Source organism: Rhinolophus sinicus, linkage group LG05 (assembly GCF_036562045.2).
Source record: "Rhinolophus sinicus isolate RSC01 linkage group LG05, ASM3656204v1, whole genome shotgun sequence".
NCBI lineage: Eukaryota > Metazoa > Chordata > Mammalia > Chiroptera > Rhinolophidae > Rhinolophus > Rhinolophus sinicus.
This window is the reverse complement of record NC_133755.1, coordinates 45,222,990-45,228,989: the sequence shown is the minus strand read 5'-3', so window position 1 is coordinate 45,228,989 and position 6,000 is coordinate 45,222,990. Positions and strand designations below refer to the sequence as shown.

The window sequence follows — 6,000 nt, the reverse complement described above, 5'->3', positions numbered from 1 at the left end:
CGAAATATCAGGAGGAAGTCAGATTTCACTAAGCACTTGTGAGTGGTAAGGCTAGAAGTTGGGGGTGGAGCGAAGTAGGAAAGACTAGCTAAGGGCGGGATCCCTAATACAAGCACCATAATACAAGAAGGGCCTTGTTCAGTCAGCAGCAGCACTAAACACGTTCTCTTCTTAGTGTCAGTGACCATAGTAACTGTGGGGGCCGAGCCTCTCCCCGAGCATGCGCAGTGCAGGACGCGTCCTCAACAATGTATCCCTTTTTTCTTCAGTGGGAAAACTACAACTCCCAAAAGACCATTCGGCGCCGCGGAACCGCCTCCCGCTACGGTTCTGCCCCGTCTCCTCCCTCCGGCCCCGCCCTCTTGCTAGTCCCCTCCTCTCCCTCCGAGTGTGTGTCAGTGACCCAGAGGCGGTGTGAGGCGGAGGGACCGTCGGGGGGCGCCGCCGCCGCCGCCTCCACCAGCAGCACCAGCCTTGCCGCGCGCTCGGATTTGCGTCGAGCCCTCCGGGAGCGCACCACAAAGCGGGCCCCACGCCTCTCCCTCCGCCCGCAGCTCCTCCGCGATCGGCTCCGCGGCCAACTTCCCCTTGCCGGGCTTGGTCGGCTGGCGAGGAAGACGAAACGCCGCGCTGTCTGCTCGCGCTCTCCACACACGCACACTTCACCCCCTCGCTCCGGGTCCCGGAGTCGTGCTGGGATTCCGGCCACCAGCAATTGTCCGGTGAGTGTCCGCGGCTCGCCGCGGGAGGGGTCGCGGTGGGATCGGTGAGGAGTGCGGGCCAGGCGGGCGCGCAACTTCCTCGGCGGCTTCCCGGGGCGACGGGCGGGCTCTTTCGGCCGGCCTGCGCGCCCCCGCGCCGGAGGCGGCCGGGAGCCGAGTTTGCGGCGCCTGCATCCCGCGCCCTCGCTGGAGGAAGCGCCTTTGTCAGGAGCCGGCCCGGCGCGCCCTCCCCCTCGGTCTGGGAGCGGGGCGAGCGGCCGCCAAGTCCGAGCCCAGCACCCCGCGTCGGCCGCCTGCTGCAGATGGGGAGCTCCGCAGAAGCGGGGAGAAAGAGAGAAATGAAAGAAACAAAGCGGGCGGTGGGCTTTTCTTTTGTTTGTGCGAATCTGGTAACTTCTTTCTCTTTCCTTACATAACGCAGACTCCGAAGTTAATCATTCTTTTTGTTATGATTATTGTCATCTCTGAGTGTCTCTCGCGTTTCCTTTCATCTTTGGATCTTAGAGCATTTTAAAACACTAATTAGTTACACCTCCGGGCCCCCTACAAAACAAGTTAATACACCCGTTTCCGTAAGTGGGTAAACTGAAGCCCGGAAGAGCTCTCTAATTGATGGATACGCTTGATCTTCCAATCGCGCCCGGTATCTGAGGACCTGAAAGCGTTTATGAGTAGGAACTTGTTCTCCAATGCCCCGTGGAAAAGTTAAAGATGCTCATTTTACTTATAGGTTAACTTAAGTCTAAAAGAAGTCTGGGTAATTGTTAGGTAGTTCAGACAATCACTCTTTTACATAGTGTTTGAATCTTAGAACCTCAGAGGACTTTAAAAAGGCTCCGAGTGGGGAAAATACTGTAAATCACAAACATCTCACCATCTACTTTTATTTTCGTATGTGCAGGTCTCTTACAAGGCAGAAGAGTAATGATCGGGAAGTGGGAGGACAGAGATTTTTAAATGTAGGTTTAACAGATTTTAATCACTACACACAAGAAAACGTGTCTTGGTTTTAACAGCACCAATAACCTTACCATCGTTTAATCATCAAACAGTATACCAACAAATAATTAAGTCAGCATTTATCCATAGGTGCTAGTTGTGCTAAGGACTGAAGTTTTAACTGTGTGAAAAGGTCATTTATTTGTTTTGGTCCAAAGGCTGTGTATTTACTCTGCAAAATGTTATTTTGTTTTCATAGCAGCTGATCTTTTGTTTTAGAACTGGCTTTGTCTTTTTCTACATTGAGTATGTATTTTATGATTGAGGGGAAACGTAAGATTTTTTAAATTTAGTTTGCATAGTACTGTGAGTTAAAATTTTTGAATTGTAAAGAATGTTCAGTTTCTACAGTTGTTTAAGCTTATGATATTTTCTTTATATCAGAAAATATTTTCTCAGTGATCAGATTTACAGCTTTCAAAACATTGTCCTTGTACAAATACAGCATATGAATTCCTTATGTTTTTTTATTTATACCAACAGCCTCTTCTGAAGGAAAATACTTGACTCTGAGGACAAGTTGGTTTATTTTGGTAGTTGAACCAAACTGAAAGGTACCAAAAATTTAAATCAAGCATCTTTTCTACTAGTTATTTCCTGAGGTAAATAATAATGGGAATTGTAGTAACAGTGTATACTTTCACTTATCCTAAATTCTTTTGAATTTAATTTTGTATTACATAGTTGCCCCCAGGTTTTAGATTCTGATGGTTACATCAGAAAAGGAAAGTGAGACATCTGTTATTTTGATATTTTCAGCCCCCACCCACCGGTAGTCCTCTAACCCATTCCTTTTCTGTAGTATGTTAAAAGAGATCTTGAGTTTAAAACAGTTAGAAAATGAAGCAGTTAAATGTATGGAAAGTTGCGTGTAGTGAAATAGTTTTAATACTTCATCTAATAAATTTATGACTTTTAAAGAGAAAACTCACCTAGGTTTTTATTAGTGTTATGGAAGTGCTCTAATGTAATAATAGTAGTATTTGTTGATTTGAATAAAAGTGAGCTGTAAATTGTATCTTTGTGGCAGGTTTGGGCAGGGGAGGGGGAAGGAATGTGGCATCTGTGCCCTTATTAAAATTGTCATATAAGTTATCTTATGGTTGGTTATGTTGAACTTTTTCTGTAGCATTTACAAACCAAATTTATCAGAGGCATTTTACTTTAAGGAAGCTACTAACAATATCTTTGCTCAATCATAAGTCCAAAGGCAGATGTTAGTATTGGCCTGTGAAAGCTGGTATTGCAAGTTCCCTGATTTCTTTGGGACCCCTTAAAGGAAATGACTGAAAAGTACAGTGCAAGGAACTGGGTCTCTAGTACTGCTAAATGGTACAGAGGCAAGTTTCGAGGGGAAGCCTAAGTATGTTTCCATTTGACTTTGTTTCATGTTCCTTTCAGGCTGTCAAAATGTCACTTGTATATTAAGAGTTCTGTCATTTCAGGATATACCTTGTGGTTGTCCAGTAGGTCATATGATAAAGACTACAGGAGTCCTACTCTGAACAACTGTTTTCAGACAGAAGCTTCTATAGCTGAGAAAGATTTTAAGCTAAAAGACTTAGAACTGAAAACTATTTTTCTAACATTCTCACATACATCTTACATAGCACATCAATATGGACCTATCTTAGTATTTATTAAATCAGAAAGGCTTATATGAATTATTTTATTTCATACATTTTAACTATATATACTAAAACTTCATAATAACAAGTATGTGGTGGCACTGAGATGGTTCTAGGAGATTCTTTGGAAAAATTGTGTTTTTCCAAAAGTTGCATGTGTGTCTTTTTTTTTTGAGGGGAATGAAACAAATTAAGAGCCAGTAGAAAGAAGAAAGAAAATCAACAGAATGAAGGAAACCCAATGAAGATGTTTTTAAAGAGTACAGTATTAAAGAGTCCTGGCAACATTATATAAAGGACAAAATTCTAGCTAAAGTCTATAAACAGTGAATTCCACTTAGCACTTTCTGTTTATAGATTTCTAGCCATCTTTTCCAGATTCCCTCTAAATAGATCACATAGGAAAAGTAAACAGAAATCATTCTTTCTAGGGATTTGGGTTGTTGGAGGGTTTTGTGTGTGTGTGTGTTTTTTTCTTTTTTTTTTTTTCACATCTGGTAGTGGCAGTTTAGTGTTGTTTTTCTTTGTTTAAGTTTGACCTCTGCCAGAGAAAATTTTCCTCAGACTAATGTGTGAGAACCTCAAAACAAGAAATATTGGTCACTGAAAGAACTAGATATAATTTCAAGTTATACCACTAGCTTTTTTTTTGTTATCTTGAAAGACCACTTCTAATCATTTTTCCTTCCAAAGGTTAAAAGTAATTGCCTAATATATTACACGTAATAGGTCCTACATAATTTTTGTTAATTGCTGAATGAATTTGCAAGTAATAGACAGCACAAGATTTCTTGAGTGAATGTCAGGGAATTTCTGATTTTTTTTCTTTTTAAATAGAAATAAGTAATGGAAACATGAACATCTGATTGGAGCCTTTCAATTAGCATAGCTTCCTTTATTTGGAGGAAAAGAGCTTCATCAGGTAGTTTAAGAGAAATGAATTGTAAATGAGTCTAAGAAGACCTGATTATTTTTTCAGAATATTGTACAAGATGTTTTAGTTTAGTTTTTACTTTTTTGCCACAGTAAACTCTGTTTCAGAGAAATAGAGTTCTACACAGTAGTCCTTGTATCACCCCTGTAGTACTTTTTATACACCTCAAAACACCACTTACAGAATAATAGAATATGTTGCTGGGGCTTATAAATGGAAAGATCCTGACATTGTCCTCCCCCAGTTAATCTTGACCATTAAAGTTTTTTTTTTTTTAAGTTTTTAATTCAATATACATATAATTTACTTTTCAAAAAAATTATTGCTGATTTTTATTTTATAATGAGTCTCTTGGGATGCTGCAATTCTAAAAATATGTAGTACTGCCCAGTTTCCCACCATCTTCTTCAGTTTCTTTTTCTATATTTTTTTGGCTGCAATTTGCTTTTCCCCCTAAATTGTAAAATAAGCTAAGAAATGTTTAAACATACTTGACAAGAAAGACAGTCAGTAATTTATTATGCTAAACTTCAGCTCAGTTTCAACATACACTGTGTACTGAATCTGTTTTGGAGATAGAAGTGCACTTATTTTGAAGGGGGCTAATGCAGGGATAACAAATTTCACCTTGGGTACCAAATCTGATTGCTTTCGCAGTGGTTGCCTGGACTGTTATGTTCAGAAAATTGGGAGTCCTAGGTCAGACTCAGCAAGAAAGAGTGCTGTGATTAGCAATTTCTGCTGTTGGGTGGGCAGTGGTCTTTTGGCATGAATGCCAGATATTCATTCAGTAAGTATTTATTGGATTCCTTTTACATATCAGGCACTGGTCTAGATGCTGATACCACACAGACAAAAATTTCTGCTTTATGGTGTTTACATTTAACAAGACATAGTCAATAGATAAGTAAGTAAAATATTTCATATTTTAAGGACAAATTACCTGGCTTGTTCAAGAAATAAATAGCTGGAAAAGAGAGGGAGCGGGAACTATCAGATTAAAAGAAACTTAAGAGGTATACCCACCAAATGTAATATGGACCTTAGATAGATCCTGCTTTGAGCAAACTGATTATAAAAGACATTTATGAAAACTTGGGGGGAAATTAGGACATTGACTTGATATTTGATGAAAAGGAATTGTTAATTTTTTTAGGTGTGATAATGGTTTTTAAACAGTCCTGACCTTTTAGAGATATAATGTATTTATGAATTAAATTATGATATTAGGATTTTCAATTTAAAATAATTTGGAGGGGAAAGGAGAATAGATAAAACAAGATTGGTTATATTGAAAATTGTTGAAGGTAGATAGATGATGGCTACATGAGATTTCTTATATTCTCTGTACTTTATGTTTGAAAATTTCCATAATGAACAGTTTACACATAGACACACACATGAAAATAGAAAAGGGGAAGAGAGAATATGTGGGATGTGAGTATAGGATGGGAGGAGGATGCATAAATGACCTTACTGAGAAAGTAGTAGATATTTGAGTAAAGACCTGAAGGAGGTGAGGGGTAAGCCTTGCAGGTAATCTTGGCAAGACGTTCCAGTCAGAGGGAACAGCAAATACAATGGCCCTGAGACAGGAGCTTGACTAGAATGCAAGAAATTACAAGACCCGTGTGGCGGGTTCAAGTGAGAGAGTGTAGTGGGAGATTACGTCAGAAAGATAAAGGGAGGGGAGAGGAGACCAGGTTGCATAGGGTCT

At 40.1% G+C, this 6,000-nt stretch overlaps 1 protein-coding gene across 3 annotated transcripts in view; it reads left to right on the top strand.

Moving 5' to 3' along the window:
* The first annotated feature begins 582 nt into the window (after window positions 1-582).
* The window catches only part of PELI1 (pellino E3 ubiquitin protein ligase 1), a 50,738-nt gene continuing 45,320 nt past the window's right edge, over window positions 583-6,000 (top strand). The window contains exons 1-3 of one of the 3 annotated variants that reach the window (XM_074332059.1): window positions 587-722; window positions 1,624-1,681; window positions 2,205-2,275. The gene's annotated coding sequence lies outside the window, so the exon portion shown is untranslated. Of the gene's footprint in view, window positions 723-1,623; window positions 1,682-2,204; window positions 2,276-6,000 lie in introns of all 3 variants that reach the window. The other 2 variants (XM_019717955.2, XM_019717948.2) reach the window with 2 other exon arrangements.